Raw genomic sequence first — 27073 nt, forward strand, 5'->3', positions numbered from 1 at the left:
AGGGCTGCGTAGATACTACTGATTGGTGCACTAAGTATTGTTTTGACATCACAGCACTGTCTGTAGCATGTATGTATGGACAGCAGAGAAACAGTAATTCCTGTCACGCTACCTAACAATCTGCACTGGAACCTATCAGCTACACATTATCACTATCTAACCTACACTGACTATCTCCCACTAAATATCTGTATTATACATATATCTAGTATCTAATGTAATTTGATAAGGAATAGGATCCAGATGAAAGCATAGCGCACAGGAATGTCACTTGTCTCTCTCTCAGAACTGCACAAAAACAGCAGAAAATGGCTGATGGGTAGTTTCTTATATAGTAAAGGGGTAGGCAACTTTCCCATTGGTTGATAGGGATGTTGCTAAGGTTTGACAAAGATATTGAAATATATTGTAGCCTTCTCATTGGCCCACAAGCAAGAAGGGAGGTTACTGCAATAAAAGAAAAAAATCTAGACTATCCGCAATTACAAACATATTGCACTATATTCTCCATCTTTGCAAATTCTCGAAGTGCCGATATTCGCAATAAAAATTTGCGATTAGAATATTTTCAATCAAGACAAATCCTCGACCGTGTCCTCAGCCTCCATGGCAGGGACAATTCACAGTGCGCCTCCAGCATACCACATGTGCAGGGCACGGCGGTGTCACACTGTTCTGCACCTCATTTGCCTGGGCAAACAGTCACACAGGGGAGGTACTGCTCCGTGTCCTTCATCAAGAAATCGAATCCTGGCTTTCTCCACGACAACTCAAAATTGGAACCATGGTGGCCGACAACGGGAAGAACATGGTGTCGGTGCTGCGTCAAGGAGGGTTGAGCCATGCGCCCTGTATGATACACGTGTTCAATCTGGTTGTCAAGCGGTTCCTGAAGTCTTCCACCCATCTGCAAGACATACTAAAAATGGCCAGGAAACTTTGCATGCACTTCAGCAACTCGTACACTGCAAAGCACACCCTCCTTGAGCTGCAATAGCAACATAGGCTGATATGCGATCTTTCCACCCGTTGGAATTCCACCCTCCATATGTTAGACCGACTATACGAACAGAGAAAGGCCATAAACGATTTCTTGATGAGCCAAGCGGAGTACTCCCCTTTGTAATGTCGATGTCAGCCAGTAGCTCATGTGTGAAACCTGCCGTTTGCTCAGGCCTTTTGAGGAGGCCAAGTTATTTGTCAGTCGCCAGGACTACGGGATGAACAATGTCATTCCACTGCTTCATGTCCTGGAACAGATGCTGGTAAATCTGTCTGGTCAGGGGGCTGAAAATGTTGGGCCTAGATCTCATAGCCACATGATCCCTGTGGGGGCTGAACTGGAGGAGGAGGAGGACATTGGAGCACAAGCAATGTGTAGCGAAATGGGTGGTTTTTCTACACAGGTGACAGGAGAGGAGTAGCAGGAGCAGCCAGAGGAGCTACAGGGTGATGAGAAAGACGAGGCAGAGAACCCAGGCACACTGTGGCAGTATGCAGTGGAGATGGAGGCAGGGAGTCCCTCCGAGTCACTTGCACAAATGGCCTGATGCATGCTTACTTGCTTGCATAGTGACAGCCGAATTTTCACCATTCTGCAGAGGGATGACTTCTGGCTCTCCACCTTCTTGGACCCTTGCTACCGGTCAAAAATGGGTACTTTTTTCTTACACCTGCTGATAGGGAGGACAAACTGAACTACTATAGAGACATACTATATAGTCAGTTGGCCGCTGTCTATCTGCACTATCGTCCATCCTCAGGTCTTACTGGGGGAGCCCTCTGCACTCACGTTCCTCTGCCATGGCAGCTCCATCAGCAGCAACTTAAGTCTAGAGTCACTGATGAGCAGCTTCCTTCACCCACATAGTGAAGAAACTACTCACCAGCAGTAGCAGCAGCTAGACCTGGAGCCAGACCTGAACCAGCAGGTGGTGGCATACTTGGACAGTACCCTGCCAGATCCGCTGGACTACTGGGCCACCAAACTGTATTTGTGGCTGCAACTGGAAGAGTTTGTCCTGGAAAAGCTGTCCTGCCCAGCCAGTAGTGTGGCATCAGAGCGGGTGTTTAGTGTGGCAGGGGGCAGAGTTACCCCAAGAAGAACTCGCCTGTCCACCTAAAATGTGGAGAGACTGACCTTTGTCAAGATGAATCAGGTGTGGTTCAGCCAGGATTTCCAGCCACCAATGCCTGATGCATCAGACTAGATCAGGCATCCTCAAACTCCGGCCCTCCAGCTGTTGCAAAACTACAACTCCCAGAATGCCAGAACAGCCTACAGGTATCAGCCTACAGCAGGGCATTGTGGGATTTGTAGTTTTACAACAGCTGCAGGGCTGCAGTTTGAGGATGCCTGGACTAGATCATCCATGGTGCCTTACCAACACTTTGACAAAAGAGACGGGTTTCTTCTGGCTACCTGCCTCAGCTACTATTCTGAAGCTGCGACCCGCCTGATGCCATACATCTGATGCCAAGTGCTCTTTCTTTCACCCACCATCTTCAGCAGGTACTGGTATTGCCACCCACCTTTCCACTCTGTTACCAGTTCACTCTGTGGTCTCTTGATGCTGCTGCCACCTCCACACTATGTCACCTTGCCACTCTATGGTCCCCTGATGCTGCTGCCACTTCCACACTGTCACCTTGCTACTCTGTGCACTTCTGATGCCGCTGCTGCCACCTCCATACTCTGTCATTGTGCCACTCTGTGGCCTCCAGATGATGCTTCTGCCATCGACACACCCTGTCATTGTGCCACCCTGTGGCCTCCTCCTGATACTGCTGTTGTCATCTCCACACTCTGTATTTGTGCTACTATGTGGTCTCCTGATGCAGCTCTCATCTCCACACTATGTCACCTTGCCACTCTATGGTCCCCTGATGCTGCTGCCACTTCCACACTGTCACCTTGCTACTCTGTGCACTTCTGATGCCGCTGCTGCCACCTCCATACTCTGTCATTGTGCCACTCTGTGGCCTCCAGATGATGCTGCTGCCATCGACACACCCTGTCATTGTGCCACCCTGTGGCCTCCTCCTGATACTGCTGTTGTCATCTCCACACTCTGTATTTGTGCTACTATGTGGTCTCCTGATGCTGCTCTCACCTCCACACTATGTCACCTTGCCACTCTGTGGTCTCCTGATGCTGCTGCCATCTCCACACTATGTCACCTTGCCACTCTATGGTCTCCTGCTGCTGCTGCTACTACCTCAACACTATGTCACCTTGTCACTCTGTTGCCTCCTGATTCTGCAGCCACCTTTACACTCTGTTATTGTGCCACCCTGTGGCCTTCTCCTGATGCTGCTGGTGTCACCTCCACACTTTGTCATTGTGCCACTCTGTGGTATCCTGATGCTACTGCTACCTCCACACTATGTCACCTTGACACTCTGTTGTCTCCTGATGCTGCTGCCACCTCCACACTATGTCAACATGCCACTTTGTGGCCTTCTGATGTTGCTGCCACCTCTACACTCTCTCATTGTGCCACTCAGTGGCCTCCTGATTATGCTGCTGCCACCTACACATTCTGTCATTGTGCCACCCTGTGGCCTCCTCCTGATACTGCTGCTGTCACCTCCACACTCTGTATTTGTGCTACTCTGTGGTCTCCTGATGCTGCTGCCACCTCCACACTATGTCACCTTGTCGCCTGTTATTTACATGTCATACGGACCCACAGTATTGTTTCACTACCACAACAGACTCTCTATGCATGTTACTGCAAGGTTCAATGTTCTACGCCACTATAAAGGCTCTCTGCAGCCAGGAAATAGCCGTTTTTAACGCGATTTGCCACAAATAAATTTGGATCAAACAGATTTTCTTGAGAAATTCGCTCATCTCTATAATTTATCATGTAGAGAAAATTAATACAAGACACTTACTAATGTAATTCAGAAAAAAATCTAAAGTTTTGCATGTTGAACTATTCTCTTTCCTCTCTCAGGTTAAGCCAACCACTTGAGATGGTTATGCAACGTTAAAAGAAAAATACCCAAAAAGAGACTCTCATTCCATGGGAACTCTTTGTGTCTGTAGTTTGTGTTACCAGGATTCATTTCCTACAGAGCCAGGTGTTTTTTTTTTACTTTGCTGCAGACAACCGAAGGATGCCCAAGAAATTGAGCCCTGGACCAAGAGTTCATTTAGTTAGCTAATTAGCAGTTGGTAGCCAGCTTGATTCTGTGTCTTTGATCATCTGCAGTTGGGGCATGGAGGAGAGCAAGCACAATCCAAGGACGGAATCACATGTCCTGCATAGCACCCACATGGAAATTAACACCATGGGCACCTCCGAACTACCATCAGGCAGGAAACCCATGGCTACAGAGAGTGCAGTGATGGAACGAAGGGTGACCCTTCTTCACTCCACCAACCCCAGAGCGTTACATCCTGAGGGAGTGCACCATGTCACATCATCATAAGGGCTACTACCACTCCCATCCTTTGATCTTACTCCTCAGGGGCTCTCTGCATATACACCCATATATTCCTAAATAGAGAGACACTGTACAGCATAACACCTACATGGGAAAACCCAATAACTCTGCATCCAAAAGTCTACATAGTAATGTACTAAAACATATCTTTATTAGAATTGGGGGCTTTTGAACCCGGGGTACCCGGCAGGGGTGTCCCCTCTCACCTTTGATATTTGCCTTGGCTTTGGAACCCCTTGCATGTAAAATCCGACAATCCAATGAGATTATTGGCTTTGGTGGGAGTGGAGGGGTGGACAAGATTAGTCTATACGCGGACGATATTTTAATATTTCTGAGGCAAGGGTGGAAAGCGGTTACACCGATTATGAAAATCTTGAGAGAATACGGTTTATTATCAGGGTATAAAGTAAATTGGGATAAGTCTGAACTTCTTCTCCTTGTCCGAGCACCCCCGGAGGGCTTCTTGGGTATCAGGCTACTTGGATTAACCGATTCTATCTGATATCTGGGTATTAGAATAAGTGCTGATTTATCCAGATACAATTCCCTAAATATTATCCCTATGATTAATAAGGTCAGAGAGAAGATCTGGACTTGGCAGAAGCTGCCCCTATCACAGGTGGAAAGAATTGCATTGATAAGGATGGTGGTCCTCCCTATTGCTTTATACCCCCTGACAGCGTGTCCGATATGGATCGATGATTCTTTTTTTGGGCTGCTGGATAAACTGTTGAATGAGTTGATTTGGGGGAGGGGTAGGGTTAGGATCAAGCAAAAATATCTTTGTCTCTCTGAGAGAGATGGTGGTCTGTCCCTCCCCTTCCTTCAAGGATACTATCTTGCTGCCCAGATAAAGTGGTGTGTGGGTGGGGGGGTGGACCACCAGTCCGCTCTATTATTAGGTATCCTGGCAAGGGAATTTCAGGGGCCATATGGGGATATTTTTTCTATTCTGGAGACTGGACATCCATGCAGAAGGAAAAAACAATGTCTTAGTGATACACTAAATAGGGTTTGGAATAAGATTTAGAAAATACTGGGCGTAAAAAACCCTACTCACTTTACTCCACTCTGGCACAATTATAATTTAGTAGAATTCATGTCAATTGTAGATCATAAATACTGGAATTCACGCGGTATTAGCCGCTTAATTCACATAACATCACATGGTAATATTATCCCTTTGGAAGTATTGGTAAAGGGTACACCTGTAACTTTTATGGATAGCTATAGATACTCACAAATTAGTCATGCATATAGGAACACTGAGGATAAAAGTCTTCTGACTGTTAGAGCAAATTCTTTTTTGGACTATTGTTTTAGATTTAGGGATAGACAACTTACACTCTCTCAAATATATCATAGAGTCCGGGACTGTTTAGGGGAAATAACCAAATTTAAAAGCGAGGGCAGTTGGGAAGCTGAATTGGGCGATGGAAGTAACTTGGAATGGGATATAATATATCAAAATATTAAAGTATCGATTTGTCAGAAATATAGACTTACCCAGTTTAAGGTTGTACATCGCCTATACTACTCCCCCGCCTTCCTCGCCAAAATTTACAGGGAAAAAAGGGACTTGTGTTGGAAATGCTCTGCAGAAAATGCTGACCTAGGTCACCTATTTTGGAACTGCTCAAAAGTGAGAGGTTTCTGGACTAACATCTATGAGGAAATATTTAGAAGATATAAGATCAAACTGAATAAATTTTTTATGCAGGCAATATTGTGCAACTTCTCTACTTCTGACTTGACGCCCTACCAGATACAAGTATGTCTGGAGGGCTTCGTAGTAGCGAAGGCCCTGATTGTTAAATATTGGGGTACAAAAAATAGTCCTATTATTAATGAATGGAGAGCTCGGATGGACAATATTGATGCTTATAGGAGGATGGCAGGGAAATTGGAATCAGAATTAGATTTAGAGCAACTCTAGAGAGAGTAGGGTTCTCTCCTCAAAAGCTTGGTTGTAGGTAGTTCCGGAAATGGAAACCGCAGGAGAAACTAAGATATGGGTGGTTCCCGCAGCAGTGGAATAAGGGGGGGGGGGGGTAAATAGGGCTAATTATGTTAAATGTTTATAATTACTTATGTATAGTTGAATGCTATGCTATTGTATAGTACATATTTGTTTTAGAAAATAATAACGTTTAGAAAAAAAAAAAAGTCCCCTGAAAAAACAAAAAGAATTGGGGGCTTTGGAGGTGCCAGCAATCGGGTCTATATTGCACTACTCTGGTCTGGATATGTTTTAAGCTTAGGAGGGTGAACCATATGGCTTGATTTACGCATACACCTATTCCTACATGTACTCTATAGTCTTTCCTATGTATATTTGTCCCCTTATTTGAGCTCTTTCTAATTTTAGATAGGTACACCGTACAGTACATGTATGTAGAATACAGGTGTGATTTTGAAAAAAGTGACTTCAAGTCTATAAAGTGAAGTTTTTAAGTTTTTCTGTTCTAGAAACATCCATCATATATACAGGAGCAGCCTCCCTATAAAGTATAGGATTGACTGTGTAACATATTGTACAGTGCAATTGCATCTTCTTTCCTTATTGAGGAAGAAGGGTTAATATGATCCATTTGTGTATTTACATCATAATTCATATACAGTTGCAAGAAAAAGTATGTGGACCCTGTGGAATTATATGGATTTCTGCACAAGTTAGTCATAAAATGTGATCTGATCTTCATCTAAGTCACAACAATAGACAATCACAGTCTGCTTAAGCTAAAAACACACAAAGAATTAAATGTTACCATGTTTTTATTGAACACACCATGTAAACATTCACAGTGATTAATAACTGGTTGAACCTCCTTTGGCAGCAATAACTTCAACCAAACGTTTCCTGCAGTTGCAGATTAGACGTGCACAACAGACAGGAGTAATGCTTGACCATTCATCTTTACAGAACTTTTTCAGTTCAGCAATATTCTTGGGATGTCTGGTGTGAATTGCTTTCTTGAGGTCATGCCACAGCATCTCAGTCGGGTTGAGGTCAGGACTCTGACTGGGCCACTCCAGAAGGCGTATTTTCTTCTGTTTAAGCCATTCTGTTCATTTACTTCTATGCTTTGGGTCGTTGTCCTGTTGCAACACACACCTTCTGTTGAGCTTTAGCAAAATGTCTTGATAAACTTGGGAATTCATTTTTCCTTTGATATCAATCCATCCAGGCCCTGACGCAGCAAAGCAGCCCCAAACCATGATGCCCCACCACCATACTTTACAGTTGCGATAATGTTTTGATGTGGGTGTGCTGTGCCTCTTTTTCTCCACACATAGTGTTGTGTGTTTCTTCCAAACAACTCGACTTTGGTTTCATCTGTCCACAGAATATTTTGCCAGTACTGCTGTGGAACATCCAGGTGCTCTTGTGCAAACTGTAAACGTGCAGCAATGTTTTTTTTGGACAGCAGTGGCTTCCTCTGTGGTATCCTCCCTTGAAATCCATTCTTGTTTAGTGTTTTACATATCGTAGATTCGCTAACAGGGATGTTAGCATATGCCAGAGACTTTTGTAAGTCTTTAGCTGACACTCTAGGATTCTTCTTCACCTCATTGAGCAGTCTGCGCTATGCTCTTGCAGTCATCTTTACAGGAAGGCCACTTCTAGTGAGAGTAGCAGCAGTGCTGGACTTTCTTCATTTATAGACAATTTGTCTTACCGTGGATTTCTTATCTCAAATTTTTCAATTGCCGATTTCTGCAATCAAGAAAATAATGACTGGAGATAACGTATTCTCAAATATATGGTGAATATTCACCCAAATATTCGCGAAATATAACAAATTTGAATATTGCCCATGCCGCTCATCCCTACTTAACACGCTAACCATTTCTTTTAGCCCTGCTACATGTAGGCACCCCTAAACTCATCATAAAATCAGCATTACATGAGAATTCTTTGTTGAACAGATCTGAGCTGACTAATAATCATAGTCAGTGAGAGTGGTAATAAAACCAGTGCCATATTTTTAAGGTATTGTTTGCTGAGCCATATGTAACCTAACAGTATATGATTATTCTGACTGTTAGAATAGACCATGCAGCAAATAATTTTCTGTGCTCTGTAGTATTATAGCCAGTGTGCTTTGCCTTCTCTCCATTTTACTGGCTATGTGCTGTGATGAAGTGATGGAGCAGAACGATCCTGGTGTCCATTCAGCTGCTATCATTACTTATTGCTTCAATCGCCTCACAGTTTATTGGCAATAGGTTGTCTGTTCTCAGAAAATGTAAAATGACTTCTCAAAATGATATCTAAGGTTGAGTATACTAAATAGTGAAAGCGATTTTTAATACATAAGACATTATTTTAAGAATATTTTAAAGCAAAGCTACATGTCCTGGTCTCCCAGCTTGTAACCTGCATAGATATACTTTGCATATACCTGAATAAGGGGAATGCATTGCCAAACTACTTTTCTGGCATCAAAGGCTAGATTTCTCATTAAATACAGGAAGATTGTGCCTAGAGATGGTTTTGTGTCAAAAAGCAAATAGGGGAAAATTTATCAAAGGCTGCATGGTAGATTTGAGTGAAAAAGTCACACAATTTCAATATTACACCACTGTACACACTTTTGAAAAGGGTATGAGCTTCCACAGATTTACTATGATTTATATCAGAAACTGGCATATATTATAGCACAAATCTATGCTAGCTTAAACCAGCCTGTAAATGAGCTTTACTGCAGCTCAAATTGCCAGAAGACTCGCCAAATTTATTAAGAGTCCTGTGCCTCTTAATAAATTTGGTGTATCTTACTGCAGCACACTTCTCACTAATGCTGGCATAAATCTGACCCATATTCCTCAGAGTGAAGGCTTATACGGTCAAACGGTACTTCGATAATTGGGAGAGGTACTAGGGGAATACGGAAATGTGGCTGGTGGCTAGTTATCTGGCAGGTCGGGCAAGACTTACAAAACTCTTCCACTTCTTTGAATATATGCTGGGCTAGAAAAAACACTGTAGAATATGATCCAGAGTTTTCTGCAGCCCCAGGTAACCCCCGAGGACGTGTTGGTGGTCTAGATCTAACACAAGCTTGCGATAAGCCTTGGGGACCACCAACTGTTCAATAGTCTCACACCGTAGTTGGTTTACCAGATATAACATATCCTGATGAACCACAAAACGGGGAAACACTGACTCTGCCCCAGGTTGTTGTGGTTCACCATCTACTATTAACACATTTTCCCAGACGCGGGATAGGGTTGGGTACCGACGTTGGACGGTACTAAAATTATCCCCGGAAACATTGAGGTCTGTCAATTCAGGACCTGTTGGCAAGTCCTCCATGTCTCCCAGCATCTCACTTAGCGGGGTTGTCTCCCCCATTTCCACCGAAGTGGCAGTCACCCCTACCGCCGGCCCTTCAGTCTCAGGTTCCCAGGGTTCTGGTCTCCCCCTGAGCCGGGCCACCCCTGTCTAATGGGTATCAGTCACTCTCATAGCAGGCCACAGTGCCGGAAAGCCCGGTAAGTCTCTCCCTATTATAAGTTTGTAGTGTAAATTTGGGGCAACAGCCACTTCGTGAGTCCATCTGCCAGGCCCTGTGGTTAGAGACACCAGGGTGGTGGGATAGTCTTTTAAGTTGACTTTGACTTTCCAGCCAGCATACTCTTCTGACCGTACCAGGGAAGGCCTTACTAGGGACACCAGACTCTCTGAGTCCAGCAGAGCCTCCGCTAGAGTGTCTCCTACCTCAACCTGGCACAGATGGTTTAGATTTTTTGGGGAACCTGCTGCACACAGCTTCATGGCATATAGCGACTGATGGTGGGATGGAGAGGGGGTGGCAAACCCCTCCAGAACATATCAGCCAATAGTCCAGCATAGCCGTGGGACTCAGCCAGGGCCATTTATGTACACACTGTAACGACATGCAGGACGGCGGCAGCCCTCTCTCAGCGCCCTTACTACTTTATAGACGCCCTTGCCTGTGTCACAACTTGCACTTTCTTTTCATTTACGATATTCCAATCCGACGAATCTCAGGCATAGTCATCTGTATTGCCATCCTCAGGAGAGGGAGAGATGTGTCTGGGATTCGAACCCACGACCTTCTGTATCAATGGCAAAGCACTTACTCACACAGCTATAAGAGCTGAATAGCCACTGACTGGAAAAATATGAGACTTCTACTGTAGACTCTGTTATAGCTGTTATAGCCAGTGTACATCTATGCACATGACAGCTGCCCCAACACACCCAGCACTGCTATATCTCTATAAGACAGCTGCCCCAGCCCATTCAGCTCTGCTATATCTCTATATATGATAGCTGCCCCAGCAAATTAAGCTCTGCTATATCTATATATTTCTAAGTATTACTATACAGTAGATAGATATATAGAGATATAGCAGAGCTGAGTGTGCAGGGGCAGCTGTCATGTGTATAGATGTACCAGAGCTGGGTGTGCTGGGGCAGCTAACATATATAGAGATATAGTAGAGCTGAGTGTGCTATGGCACTATGATACTAAAAATATCAAAGTGGGACCTGATTACATAAGAGTATATATACATATATATATATATATATATATATATATTTGTGGTCATGGCTACGGCCAAGAGATATCCGAAGAACCCTAGGGAGAGAAACAATGGTAACAACCTAACCCAGCTAGGTGTGTCTTAGCTGACCTGACTAAATGGCTTGTTGTGTGCCCTAAGCCATGATCGTAGGTAGGCCTATAAGTGGGCATACCCTGTGGAAATGAGAAGATAAGGGAGGGAGGGTGGGGCATCTGAAAACACACGCCTGTGAGTGAGGGTGTGGCTCGTATATGAAGAGCCTCCGCCGCTCCCACAAATGCAGGCTGACTAATCAGCCTTACCAACTTGTGGTCATGGCTATGGCCAAGAGATATCCGAAGAACTCTAGGGAGAGAAACAATGGGAACAACCTAACCCAGCTAGGTGTGTCTTAGCTGACCTGACTAAATGGCTTGTTGTGTGCCCTAAGTCATGATTGTGGGTAGGCCTATAATTGGGCAAAACCAAGCCAAGTAGGGTAGAAAAGGAATTTGAATGGCATGTGCAAACTAATCCCCAAGCCAACTGCAAGGCGTCCGGGATCTAGAACGAAAATTCGGGGTATATGAGGCAAGACCAGTAGGAGACCTACAACCCATCTTGTGGATGACAAGGCCAGAGACATGATGCTCAATATTGCGGATACTGCCCCAAAGCAGAATGGAGGACCGGGAATACGTTGTGAAATGGATCATAAAAAACAACTGAAACTTGTAAAGTTTGGTTCTAATGCGCGTACTGGCAATGCCCTAGCGTCAGGAGATCGTGGGACCGAAACCTAACTGCCTAGACTATACAGGAATGAGGGCCAAAAAGAACCATGTAGATAGGAAGAGAATCCTTGAATAGTTCCCCAGACAACAGCTATCAGCGCGTTATTCTACTGTGCGCCCCTGAGAATTGTTTTTACGCTTGAGACGTGAAGACTGACCTACTATCTGGATCTTCTACCATGAGGAAATGCTGGACCTTGTCCAAAATCTGATTCAACGTGGTTGTAGGGAGTCGGAGGTTAGTGCGGCAAGAAGCTACGAAGCCATAATATGCAAGATTCTGTCTATGCCCTCCCATGAGTGAGGGAATGCAATGCAATGAAGCTACTGGCGAAAATGAATTCCTGGTCGTGGTAAAAAGGCAAAGACTTTGCGCGGGGACCTGGTTGACAAGATATGATCGACTACGATCAGAGACTGAAATGCTAGAGGGAATTGCCCTACTTGTTCTTCCTCTAGCAGGACTTAAACGAAAGCATGAACAATTAAAGAAAGACAAAATATCTGCGTAAGACATGACAATGATGCTGTAGGGCGTACCGGACCAGTTTGCGGTCAAAACATAAAGTGAGCGATCAACATGGATTATTAGGAAATTAGGGAAGCAGATATATATATACATAGGGTACAAATCAGCCCAGATGTACAGATGGACAACCAACCAGGCAATCAGCCCAGCAGGAATATAAAACAGTCGTCGGGCCCCCGAAGCCATGGGGCTGAAGCCGTCGTCGGGCCCCTGAAGCCGTCGTCGAGCCCCCGAAGCTGTCGTTGGGCCCCCGAAGCCATGGGGCCGAAGCCGTCGTCAGGCCCCCGAAGCCATGGGGCCGAAGCCGTCGTCGGGCCCCCGAAGCCATGGGGCCGATTTTTTTTTAGGATTTTTTTTTGAATTATAACTATAAAAAGTGACCTGAATAAGGTGCAGGTGAAATTAAACCATGAGCCTGACCGATGTGGCAGGCGATACCTAAGCTAAACTACGTGGCCTGAATAACATACAAGGCTAAATATCGTTAGGAACGAGACCTGACCAACGTGGAAGGTGACCCCAATATGAGTTCAACTGCATGACCTGAAAAAGCGAAGGGAAACGTGACGGAAAAACATTCAAAAGCATAGCTGCACAGGTGGACAGACAACCATTGGTCAGACCCCTGAAGCCATGGGGCTGAAGCAACCACCAGGGGCCCATGGGGCCGGGCAGCCGCCGGCATGCGAACCTTAGAATTAAGAACGGCTGGGGAAAAGATTGGGGCTTAACCCCACTTAAAACCACTTATGCAGCACCAGAATGCCTTGGGGACTCGCATAACCATGACCCCCTCCAACAGCAAACCTGGGACACTAACCAGCCTACAACCATGTCGTACCCTTAACAAACAAAACATGAAAAAATGGTCATACGGCCCCCGGAGCCATGAGGCAGGATGAGTCATAGGGCCCCCGAAGCCAGAGGGATGACGTTGCGGTGACAATAAGTAATTAAAACGTAAGCCGGACCTGATGGCATATGAAGCGACTTGAATGATTGGATTGGCTAGAAGGTGGCCTAAGGAACATGACTGCCAACAGGCGTTAAAAATATAGACATTAGTAATTCGAAGCACGTGCATGCATAAAACACTAACCACCGCAAACCATAAACGTAAACATGAAATGCCTGAGGCATTGCAGGTTCGCTAAGAGAAGTCTCTTATCATAACAAATGAGCAGCATGTGAAAACATAGCAGAAAACTTACTGGCCCACTGACCTCCGCTGAGGAGCTGTTTGGTGAACTGGGGCAGGAGACCAATCTGAGTGAATACGAACCAGAAGTAAAAGGAGACCAGTCTGAGTGATTATGAACCAGGATTAAACAGAAAGTAGGCCTATGGAATGTAACAGACCACCAAGGAAGGGAACGTGAGCCTGAAAAGAACGCAGTTATGTTTGTCAGGAGAGAGGTACCACAGCGGTGGGTGCAGACTGCCCTGGTGAGATTGAGCAAAACAATGATGTAGCAATGAACAGGAGAATGCAGCTTTGAGTGGGAGCAGAGTACAACACATGATGTAACAACAAATGGGTGAATGCAGCTTTGGATGTGAGTGGTACCTAAAAAACATGTTATAGGCGCAGCGCTGAGTATGGGTAGCGCACGAAAAGCATGGTATAAAGCAGACATATAAATGCAACCTGAAAGTGAGCAGAGTATTGACGTGATGCAAAATCAGACTCGTGGACGCAGCTCTAGTAGTGAAAGGAGTATAGGACAAGATGTGAAAAGCAGACATGCGGACGCAGCTTTGGATTTGAACGGAATATTAACTTGATGTGACAGCAGACATGGAAAGCGGCTTTGGTGAGTGGGGTATACGACCTGGTGTAGCAGTAGAAGTGTGAACACAACTTTGGGTATAAGTAGAACATGAAATTTGGTATAAATGCAGCTCTGTTTGTGAGTGGAGCAAGGTGGGAACACCACGGTGGTGCGTCCAGAGCATTGCAAACGGAGTAACAGTAGCAGCTATGGCTGTAAGCCGAGTATACAACATGTAATAACAGGCATGTAATACGGATCTGGCTGTCGGCTGGGGACGGAATGAGATGTCACAGCCAACAGGTGAACGCAGCTTGAATGTGAGACCAATCTGAGTGAATACGAACCAAGAGTAGAAAAGTGCAGTACAGTAAGGACGTGCGGATGCAGCATAAGACATGAAATAAAAGCCGAAAGTGTAAATGCTGCTCAGGATAACAGCAGAGCATGAAAGTGTGAGATTGTGGATAAGCTCTGCCTGTATATTTATGTTTAAATTGTATTGGAGCTGTCATTTGGCATTCCAGGCACTAGAGGCCACTATATCTGTAAAGAATAAATCAAGGCAACTGGACGTACTGTAGATTTCTTGAAAACGTTTCACTCGTTCTTCCAACGGGCTATCTCAATTCTGAGTGATTGTACAAAAAATTCTGGTAATAAATATGTAACTGAATCCACATCTGGTAATTAGACCCAGCATTGGGGCAAAGGTGTTGATTCCATTATCCTAATTGGAGTCAGTAGGTGATAAAGACTTCCCAGAAAATGGCTTCTCCATTTTTACGTAGATGGCCTCCTTCACGCCTCGTTTGTACCAATCGGCCTCCTTATCCAAAACACGTACTTGACTGTCTTCAAAGGTGTGACCTGTTCCTTTTAGATGTAAGTACATGGCTGAATCTTGACCAGAGGTTTTGGCTCTTCTATGGAACTCAAACACCTCAGAGGGGTACTTAAAACTTGTGGGTATCCAGTTTGGGCCTTTGTCAAAACAGAAGGAAGGAGAAGAAAGACCACCAAGACTACCAGTAAGGGTGAGAAGCATGACAGGCGCAAGAATATGGTTATTCCATATATAGCTGGGGTGTCTGAGAAACTCAAAAGGATTTTTAATAAACATCACATTCCTGTTTGCTTTAAACCCAGCAACACACTGAGGCAACAACTGGTTCACCCCAAAGACCCAACGCCTAAACACAAGATGAAAAACATTGTGTATGCAGTCCAGTGCAATGAGGAATGCTCAGAACTGTATATCGGTGAAACAAAACAACAACTACATCAGCGTATGGCCCAGCATAGAAGAGCCAAAACCTCTGGTCAAGATTCAGCCGTGTACTTACATCTAAAAGGAACAGGTCACACCTTTTGAAGACAGTCAAGCACGTGTTTTGGATAAGGAGGCTGATTGGTACAAACGAGGCGCGAAGGAGGACATCTACGTAAAAATGGAGAAGCCAAGCTTGAATAGAGGTGGGGGGTTAGAAATCTATTGTCTGCCACGTATAATGCTGTCTTGACACCTTTTTCTGGGAAGTCTTTATCACCTACTGACTCCAATTAGGATAATGGAATCAACACCTTTGCCCCAATGCTGGGTCTAATTACCAGATGTGGATTCAGTTACATATTTATTCCCAGAATTTTTTGTACAATCATTCAGAATTGAGAAAGCTCGTTGGAAGAACGAGTGAAACGTTTTCAAGAAATCTACAGTACGTCCAGTTGCCTTGATTTATTCTTTACAGATATATACCATGACCTGGATAAATGAGAACCTTCACAGACACTAGAGGCCACTGTTTTGCAGCACAGTCCGCATGCTTCTGTGTGAACCAGAAAGTGTTGATCTGACATGGTGGAAGGATTGTGCTGTGAGGGACTGAATCCGATTCCATCCTGGCTTGCGAATGTCCGGCAGTGAATGGACACTCAAAGGAAGGAGAGTATCTGCTGTCCCTTGTCTGGATCCAGCTCTTTGAAAGAGAGGTTGTCCCAGGAAGACCAGTTCCAGTGTATGGACAGAAAACCTTAGCATCAAGCAAGGCCGCACAGTTGCTGAGAGCTTGGTGGCCATCCCGGGTAAGCGGCGTCCTAGGGACCAGAACAGACGCAGGTCAGTACACCCGATTACCAATTGTACTTTACTGTTTGGCGCCTAAAGTAAAAGACACTAGCCTAGGCCTTGTATTGCTAGTTAGATAGTGTTATAGCTTTGTTAGGTCTTACTGTACTGGACTGCAGCGCAGTAATTGATTTGCAGGCTCTGCTGCGTCTGCCACCGATTAGGTGTGTCCTCTATAGCGGCACAGTACGACTTGTAGACAGGGACGGTGACTGTGGGCCTGGGGTATTACTTATACTGTTTGCAATTGTGTTAATACTGTTTCCAAAGTAAAGTTTATATTCTTGCATATAAAGCTGGTGTCAGTGTCGCTTTCCTTGTCTGTGACTTTGCTGTATCCTGGGGAGCCCACCCCGGTACACAGCTTACAAAAGTGAAATACATGAAGTTTAAAGATGGTGGTAGCGGGGGGAGGGGGGAGACACATGGCAAGGAACAGCTTCACCAAGAGGCCTGAACAATAAACGCTGCGTCCGATCTCCAAACATGACGTCACATACAGCCCAGGTAACTCTTTCTTTACAGCAAACCGGCTGAAGTAACTTTTCATACGAGACGAACGAAGCAAAGTGAAACTTGTAAGATTTATAGGAACTAACTCCTATTACCAACAAACAAAATTGAAAAGAAAATGGAAGTATTTAGGCCTAACGAGCAAACTTGAGGTAGCAGATTCTGAGGCGAGCCTCCCGTTCGCTAGCAAAGTTTGTTCCGACCGGCCAGGAGATATGACCCCGGCCCAACCTACTTACGTAGTATGGCGCGTGCATGCTACGGTAGCAGAGAGCAAAATAACAAGCTCCATGCTGCAAAGAAAGACTCCTACCACCAGAGAAGCTAGTTTGCTAATGACACCCAGCAGCACCTGTGCACCTGAAAACACAAGCCTGTGAGTGAGGGTGTGGCTCGTATATGAAGAGCCTCTGCCCCCCCACAAATGCAGGCTGACTAATCAGCCTTACCAATGTATATATATATATATATATATATATATATGTATGTATAAAACAGGATAAAGATGGGCAGCACTCCAAAAACAAAAAAAATGCAAAAATACTTTATTTACCCCAGCAGGACATGCAACGTTTCGGCTCTAGACAGGAGCCTTTCTCAAGCAGTGTAAATGGACAAAGTGCCAAAAATATATAGAAATGTGCTCATACATTATAATTAGAGTTGAGCGAACACCTGGATGTTCGGGTTCGAGAAGTTCGGCCGAAATTCCCGGAAATGTTCGGGTTCGGGATCCGAACCCGTTCCGAACTTCGTCCCGAACCCCATTGAAGTCAATAAGGACCCGAACTTTTCGGTACTAAAAAGGCTGTAAAACAGCCCAGGAAAGGGCTAGAGGGCTGCAAAAGGCAGCAACATGTAGGAAAATCCCCTGCAAACAAATGTGGATAAGGAAATGAATTAAAATAAAAATTAAATAAATAAAAATTAACCAAAATCAATTGGAGAGAGGTCCCATAGCAGAGAATCTGGCTTCACGTCACCCACCACTGGAACAGTCCATACTCAGATATTTAGGCCCCGGCACCCAGGCAGAGGAGAGAGGTCCCGTAACAGAGAATCTGTCTTCATGTCAGCAGAGAATCAGTCTGCATGTCATAGCAGAGAATCAGGCTTCACGTCAGCCACCACTGCAACAGTCCATTGTCATAAATTTAGGCCCAGCACCCAGGCAGAGGAGAGAGGTCCCGTAACAGACAATCTGGCTTCATGTCAGCAGAGAATCAGTCTTCATGTCATAGCAGAGAATCAGGCTTCACGTCACCCACCACTGTAACAGTCCATTTTCATAAATTTAGGCCAAGCACCCAGGCAGAGGAGAGAGGTCCCGTAACAGAGAATCTGGCTTCATGTCAGCAGAGAATCAGTCTTCATGTCATAGCAGAGAATCAGGCTTCACGTCAGCCACTACTGCAACAGTCCATTGTCATAAATTTAGGCCCAGCACCCAGGCAGAGGAGAGAGGTCCCGTAACAGACAATCTGGCTTCATGTCAGCAGAGAATCAGTCTTCATATCATAGCAGAGAATCAGGCTTCACGTCAGCCACCACTGCAACAGTCCATTGTCATAAATTTAGGCCCAGCACCCAGGCAGAGGAGAGAGGTCCCGTAACAGACAATCTGGCTTCATGTCAGCAGAGAATCAGTCTTCATATCATAGCAGAGAATCAGGCTTCACGTCACCCACCACTGTAAGAGTCCATTTTCATAAATTTAGGCCCAGCACCCAGGCAGAGGAGAGAAGTCCCGTAACAGAGCATCTGGCTTCATGCCAGCAGAGAATCGGTCTTCATGTCATAGCAGAGAATCAGGCTTCACATCAGCCACTACTGCAACAGTCCATTGTCATAAATTTAGGCCCAGCACCCAGGCAGAGGAGAGAGGTCCCGTAACAGACAATCTGGCTTCATGTCAGCAGAGAATAAGTCTTCATATCATAGCAGAGAATCAGGCTTCACGTCAGCCACCAATGCAACAGTCAATTGTCAGATATTTAGGCCCAGCACCAAGGCAGAGGAGAGAGGTCCCGTAACAGACAATCTGGCTTCATGTCAGCAGAGAATCAGTCTGCATGTCATAGCAGAGAATCAGGCTTCACGTCAGCCACCAATGCAACAGTCCATTGTCAAAAATTTAGGCCCCGGCACCCAGGCAGAGGAGAGAGGTCCCGTAACAGAGAATCTGTCTTCATGTCAGCAGAGAATCAGTCTGCATGTCATAGCAGAGAATCAGGCTTCACGTCAGCCACCACTGCAACAGTCCATTGTCAGATATTTAGGCCCAGCACCCAGGCAGAGGAGAGAGGTCCCGTAACAGACAATCAGGCTTCACGTCAGCCACCAGTGCAACAGTCCATTGGCATATATTTAGGCCCAGCACCCAGGCAGAGGAGAGAGGTCCCGTAACAGACAATCAGGCTTCACGTCAGCCACCAGTGCAACAGTCCATTGGCATATATTTAGGCCCAGCACCCAGGCAGAGGAGAGAGGTCCCTTAACAGAGAATCTGGCTTCATGTCAGCAGAGAATCAGTCTGCATGTCATAGCAGAGAATCAGGCTTCACGTCACCCACCACTGTAAGAGTCCATTTTCATAAATTTAGGCCCAGCACCCAGGCAGAGGAGAGAGGTCCCGTAACAGACAATCTGGCTTCATGTCAGCAGAGAATCAGTCTTCATATCATAGCAGAGAATCAGGCTTCACGTCACCCAACATTGGAACAGTCCATTGGCATATATTTAGGCCCCGGCACCCAGACAGAGGAGAGGTTCATTCAAATTTGGGTAGCCTCGCAATATAATGGTAAAATGAAAATAAAAATAGGATTGAATGAGGAAGTGCCCTGGAGTACAATAATATATGGTTAAGGGGAGGTTGTTAATGTCTAATCTGGACAAGGGACGGACAGGTCCTGTGGGATCCATGCCTGGTTCATTTTTATGAACGTCAGCTTGTCCACATTGGCTGTAGACAGGCGGCTGCGTTTGTCTGTAATGACACCCCCTGCCGTGCTGAATACACGTTCAGACAAAACGCTGGCCGCCGGGCAGACCAGCACCTCCAAGGCATAAAAGGCTAGCTCTGGCCACGTGGACAATTTAGAGACCCAGTAGTTGAATGGGGCCGAACCATCAGTCAGTACGTGGAGGGGTGTGCACAAGTACTGTTCCACCATGTTAGTGAAATGTTGCCTCCTGCTAACACGTTGCATATCAGGTGGTGGTGCAGTTAGCTGTGGCGTGTTGACAAAACTTTTCCACATCTCTGCCATGCTAACCCTGCCCTCAGAGGAGCTGGCCGTGACACAGCTGCCTTGGAGACCTCTTGCTCCTCCTCTGCCTTGGCCTTGGGCTTCCACTTGTTCCCCTGTGACATTTGGGAAATCTCTCAGTAGCGCGTCTACCAACGTGCGCTTGTACTCGCGCATCTTCCTATCACGCTCCAGTGCAGGAAGTAAGGTGGGCACATTGTCTTTGTAGCGTGGATCCAGCAGGGTGGCAACCCAGTAGTCCGCACAGGTTAAAATGTGGGCAACTCTTCTGTCGTTGCGCAGGGACTGCAGCATGTAGTCGCTCATGTGTGCCAGGCTGCCCAGGGGTAAGGACAAGCTGTCCTCTGTGGGAGGCGTATCGTCATCGTCCTGCCTTTCCCCCCAGCCACGCACCAGTGATGGACCCGAGCTGCGTTGGGTGCCACCCCGCTGTGACCATGCTTCATCCTCATCCTCCTCCACCTCCTCCTCATCCTCGTCCTCCTCGTCCTCCAGTAGTGGGCCCTGGCTGGCCACATTTGTACCTGGCCTCTGCTGTTGCCAAAAACCTCCCTCTGAGTCACTTCAAAGAGACTGGCCTGAAAGTGCTAAAAATTACCCCTCTTCCTCCTCCTCCTCCTCCTCCTGGGCCACCTCCTCTTCCATCATCGCCCTAAGTGTTTTCTCAAGGAGACATAAAACTGGTATTGTAACGCTGATAACGGCGTCATCGCCACTGGCCATGTTGGTGGAGTACTCGAAACAGCGCAACAGGGCACACAGGTCTCGCATGGAGGCCCAGTCATTGGTGGTGAAGTGGTGCTGTTCTGTAGTGCGACTCACCCGTGCGTGCTGCAGCTGAAACTCCACTATGGCCTGCTGCTGCTCGCACAGTCTGTCCAGCATGTGCAAGGTGGAGTTCCACCTGGTGGGCACGTCGCATATGAGGCGGTGAGCGGGAAGGCCGAAGTTACGCTGTAGCGCAGATAGGCGAGCAGCAGCAGGATGTGAACGCCGGAAGCGCGAACAGACGGCCCGCACTTTATGCAGCAGCTCTGACATGTCTGGGAAGTTGTGAATGAACTTCTGCACCACCAAATTCAGCACATGCGCCTAGCAAGGGATGTGCGTCAAACTGGCTAGTCCCAGAGCTGCAACGAGATTTCGCCCATTATTACACACCACCAGGCCGGGCTTGAGGCTCACCGGCAGCAACCACTCGTCGGTCTGTTGTTCTATACCCCGCCACAATTCCTGTGCGGTGTGGGGCCTGTCCCTCAAACATATGAGTTTCAGAATGGCCTGCTGACGTTTACCCCGGGCTGTGCTGAAGTTGGTGGTGAAGGTGTGTGGCTGACTAGATGAGCAGGTGGAAGAAGAGGAGGAGGAAGTCGAGTAGGAGGAGGTGGCAACAGGAGGCAAAGAATGTTGCCCTGCGATCCTTGGCAGCGGAAGGACGTGCGCCAAACAGCTCTCCGCCTGGGGCCCAGCTGCCACTACATTTACCCAGTGTGCAGTTAGGGAGATATAGCGTCCCTGGCCGTGCTTACTGGTCCACGTATCTGTGGTTAGATGGACCTTGCCACAGATGGCGTTGCGCAGTGCACACTTGATTTTATCGGATACTTGGTTGTGCAGGGAAGGCACGGCTCTCTTGGAGAAGTAGTGGCGGCTGGGAACAACATACTGTGGGACAGCAAGCGACATGAGCTGTTTGAAGCTGTCTGTGTCCACCAGCCTAAATGACAGCATTTCATAGGCCAGTAGTTTAGAAATGCTGGCATTCAGGGCCAGGGATCGAGGGTGGCTAGGTGGGAATTTACGCTTTCTCTCAAATGTTTGTGAGATGGAGAGCTGAACGCTGCCGTGTGACATGGTTGAGATGCTTGGTGACGGAGGTGGTGGTGGTGTTGGTGGTACATCCCCTGTTTGCTGGGCGGCAGGTGCCAACGTTCCTCCAGAGGTGGAGGAAGAGGCCGAGGCGGCAGCAGCAGAAGAGGCCGAGGCGGCAGCAGCAGAAGAGGTAGCAGGGGGAGCCTGAGTGACTTCCTTGGTTTTAAGGTGTTTACTCCACTGCAGTTCATGCTTTGCATGCAGGTGCCTGGTCATGCAGGTTGTGCTCAGGTTCAGAACGTTAATGCCTCGCTTCAGGCTCTGATGGCACAGAGTGCAAACTACTCGGGTCTTGTCGTCAGCACATTGTTTGAAGAAGTGCCATGCCAGGGAACTCCTTGAAGCTGCCTTTGGGGTGCTCGGTCCCAGATGGCGGCGGTCAGTAGCAGGCGGAGTCTCTTGGCGGCGGGTGTTCTGCTTTTGCCCACTGCTCCCTCTTTTGCTACGCTGTTGGCTCGGTCTCACCACTGCCTCTTCCTCCGAACTGTGAAAGTCAGTGGCACGACCTTCATTCCATGTGGGGTCTAGGACCTCATCGTCCCCTGCATCGTCTTCCACCCAGTCTTGATCCCTGACCTCCTGTTCAGTCTGCACACTGCAGAAAGACGCAGCAGTTGGCACCTGTGTTTCGTCATCATCAGAGACATGCTGAGGTGGTATTCCCATGTCCTCATCATCAGGAAACATAAGTGGTTGTGCGTCAGTGCATTCTATGTCTTTCACCGCTGGGGAATGGCTAGGTGGATGCCCTTGGGAAACCCTGCCAGCGGAGTCTTCAAACAGCATAAGAGACTGCTGCATAACTTGAGGCTCAGACAGTTTCCCTGCTATGCATGGGGGTGATGTGACAGACTGATGGGGTTGGTTTTCAGGCGCCATTTGTGCGCTTTCTGCAGAAGACTGGGTGGGAGATAATGTGAACTTGCTGGATCCACTGTCGGCCACCCAATTGACTAATGCCTGTACCTGCTCAGGCCTTACCATCCTTAGAACGGCATTGGGCCCCACCATATATGGCTGTAAATTCTGGCGGCTACTGGGACCTGAGGTAGTTGGTACACTAGGACGTGTGGATGTGGCAGAACGGCCACGTCCTCTCCCAGCACCAGAGGGTCCACTAATACCACCACGACCATGTCCACGTCCGCGTCCCTTACTAGATGTTTTCCTCATTGTTATCGTTCACCACAACAACAAAAATATTATTTGGCCCAATGTATTGTATTCAAATTCAGCTGAATATAAATTTGAGGCCTAGTATTTAGCCACTGGGTGACCGGTATAGATTTACTGACAGAATTAGACTTGGAAATGCACAGTAGCGTGTGTGTGAAGTTATTCTGAATGACCCTATGTGCACCTTGAATATTATATACCCTTTTAGGGATAGATTTCAAATAGCTCTGATACAGCAGAAACCACCAAATTATGAAATTGCTAAATTGGGAATTGTATTTCAACCCAGAACAAAAAATGTGCTTTGACGGACACTAAATAACTTGCCCAGCCAGAACAGTACAGCGGTAACGACAGATTTAGCGGGATAAAATTTGAGGCCTAGTATTTAGGCGCTGGGTGACCGGTATGGATTTACTGACAGAATTAGACTTGGAAATGCACAGTAGCGTGTGTGTGAAGTTATTCTGAATGACCCTATGTGCACCTTGAATATTATATACCCTTTTAGGTATAGATTTCAAATAGCTCTGATACAGCAGAAACCACTAAATTATGAAATTGCTAAATTGGGAATTGTATTTCAACCCAGAACAAAAAATGTGCTTTGACAGACACTAAATAACTTGCCCAGCCAGAACAGTACAGCGGTAACGACAGATTTAGCGGGATATAAATTTGAGGCCTAGTATTTAGGCGCTGGGTGACCGGTATGGATTTACTAACAGAATTAGACTTGGAAATGCACAGTAGCGTGTGTGTGAAGTTATTCTGAATGACCCTATGTGCACCTTGAATATTATATACCCTTTTAGGTATAGATTTCAAATAGCTCTGATATAGCAGAAACCACTAAATTATGAAATTGCTAAATTGGGAATTGTATTTCAATCCAGAACAAAAAATGTGCTTTGACAGACACTAAATAACTTGCCCAGCCAGAACAGTACAGCGGTAACGACAGATTTAGCGGGATATAAATTTGAGGCCTAGTATTTAGGCGCTGGGTGACCGGTATGGATTTACTGACAGAATTAGACTGGGATATGGCCAAAAAATAACCACACTATTGCTGGTTAAATGCACTTGGTGTGACAGCTTGACCAACCACACTACTGAGGGTTAAATGCACTTAGTGACGGGCGCAGCTTGCCCCTGATGTAGTATATGGCCAAAAAATGAACAGACTATTGCTGGTTAAATGCACTTGGTGTGACAGCTTGACCAACCACACTACTGAGGGTTAAATGCACTTGGTGACGGGCGCAGCTTGCCCCTGATGTAGTATATGGCCAAAAAATAAACAGACTATTGCTGGTTAAATGCACTTGGTGTGACAGCTTCACCCTGATGTAGGCTTTAGCCAAAAAACAACCACACCATTGAGGGTTAAATGCACTTGGTGACAGGCGCAGCTTGCCACTGATGTAGTATATGGCCAAAAAATAAACAGACTATTGCTGGTTAAATGCACTTGGTGTGACAGCTTCACCCTGATGTCGGCTTTAGCCAAAAAACAACCACACCATTGAGGGTTAAATGCACTTGGTCGCAGCTTGTGCTGGCACACCACAAGACACAAAATGGCCGCCGATCACCCCAGAAAAAAGTGACTGACAAACGGTCTGGGCAGCCTAAAAACAGTGAGCAATTGAATTTCAGCAGCTCAATGATGCACAGCTGCAGATCGATCAATTAATCAAGTCCTTTGGAGGAGTTAATCTGCCTAATCTCGCCCTACTGTCGCAGCCGCAACCTCTCCCTACGCTAATCAGAGCAGAGTGACGGGCGGCGCTATGTGACTCCAGCTTAAATAGAGGCTGGGTCACATGGTGCTCTGGCCTATCACAGCCATGCCAATAGTAGGCATGGCTGTGACGGCCTCTTGGGGCAAGTAGTATGACGCTTGTTGATTGGCTGCTTTGCAGCCTTTCAAAAAGCGCCAAGAAAGCGTCACAAAAGCGCCAAGAAAGCAACGAACACCGAACCCGGACTTTTACGAAAATGTCAGTTCGAGTTCGCTCATCCCTAATTATAATTGACAAGACATGTGTGCTCAATTCATATAAATTAATAACAAATGGATGGTAGCCATTTGTCCTTCCACTCCTCCTTCACCCTCCGTTCCCAATACTTTCTAGTAAGCACATGGCACTTTAGATTATTAATTACACATGATACTGATTATGATAATGATTTTAATTATGGCTGTATGTAAGTTTTCATTGTATGTACAGAGATCATGAGTATATTTTCACGTTGACATATAGAATATGTTTATAAGTTGTCAATATTTTCAATCACAGTTTATTATCACGTCGTTATAATTTATTTATATATATATATATATATATATATATATATATTTTTTTTTATGAATTGAGCACACATGTCTTGTCAATTATAATATACGGATGTTGCATGGTTAGCACTCCTTTTTTCTGAGATTTCTGAGTTTGGTTATCTAAGCAAACACCTTCAATTGCTTTTCAATGGCTTTTGTCTCAAGATAATGAAATGAGTTAAGATGTATGAGCACATTGCTATATATTTTTGGCACTTTGTCCATTTACACTGCTTGAGAAAGGCTCCTGTCTAGAGCCGAAACATTGCATGTCCTGCTGGGGTAAATAAAGTATTTTTGCATTTTTTTTACTTTTTGGAGTGCTGCCCATCTTTCTCCTGTTTTGTATTTACTGGATTGGCTTGTATCCTCATTGGGCCAGTTGCACCTTTCAGCTTACATCAGGGACGGTGCTGCCACTTTTTTTCTTTTCTTCTTTTCTTTATATATATATATATATATATATATATATATATAAAATAGAAAAACTTAATACTCATGATAAATAAATAATGAAAGAACAATTGATAAAATGCAATGGTTACTAAAAACTCGTTATATGTATCTATAACATTAATTCATGCCCGTCACTAGCCTTATATTAGGATCATTAAAGTTGAATGTAACAACAGTATTGCAATAATTAAATGGTCTAACCATGTAACAATATATTTGAATAAATAATTGATTAAAATAAAAATACTTGTGCCTATCCGCTAATTGAATAAATACATAATTGAATGAAAACTAAAAACCAAAGAATTGGAGACGACATCAAAATTTAAATCTTCTTTTATCACTACGTTCAACCCGAATCATGAAGCCTTGAGGAACATTTTAACAAAACATTGGAATATATTAAGAAATGACCCTTTCCTCAAAGAAACTATTCCGCCCAAACCTCAGATTATTTACAGAAGGGCCAGGACATTGAAGAACATATTAGCTCTGAGCAAACTGAAAAAGAAAGGGCTGACAGCAACAATTGTTCCAGCTTTTTTTCCAGACCGTGCGGGCAGTTATAAATGTAATCATGCCCAGTGCAAATGTTGCACTAGTATTTCCAACCGAATAAAAAAATTTAAGAGCAACGTAACAGGGGAAGAATTCCAAATAAAGAGCTTTATGAACTGCTCTTCTTCATTCATAGTGTACCTGGCCGAAAGTGAATGCGGCCTACAATTAGAGATGTCCCAAACGGTTCCCGGCGAACATAGTTTGTACCTCACAGTCAGCAGACACGTTCCAGCCAATCAGCAGCAGACCCTCCCTCCCAGACTCTCCCACCTCCTGGACAGCATCCATTTTAGATTCATTCGGAAGCTGCATTCTTCTTTCCATCACTATTGTGGCCAGAAAAAGTCCCTGTGGGTTTTAAAATTCACCTGCCTATTGAAGTCAATGGCAGATCGCCCGTTCGCAAACATTTGCAGAAATTCGAGTTCGCCGATCGCGAACGGAAAATTTTATGTTCGCAAAATTTCTACCTACAATATGTCGGCCGCACCATACAGTCACTTAGGGAATGCTTAGATAAGTACCGGTGGAACATTGTACACGACTTCCAGAAACATAGTGTTTCTAGACATTACGTCATGACAAAGATCCTTCCAAACTTGACATCACACCGATTGAATCCATCAATGAAACTTGTCCCGATAGATTTAGAACATTA

Source organism: Bufo gargarizans, chromosome 2 (genome assembly GCF_014858855.1).
Source record: "Bufo gargarizans isolate SCDJY-AF-19 chromosome 2, ASM1485885v1, whole genome shotgun sequence".
NCBI classification, from domain to species: domain Eukaryota; kingdom Metazoa; phylum Chordata; class Amphibia; order Anura; family Bufonidae; genus Bufo; species Bufo gargarizans.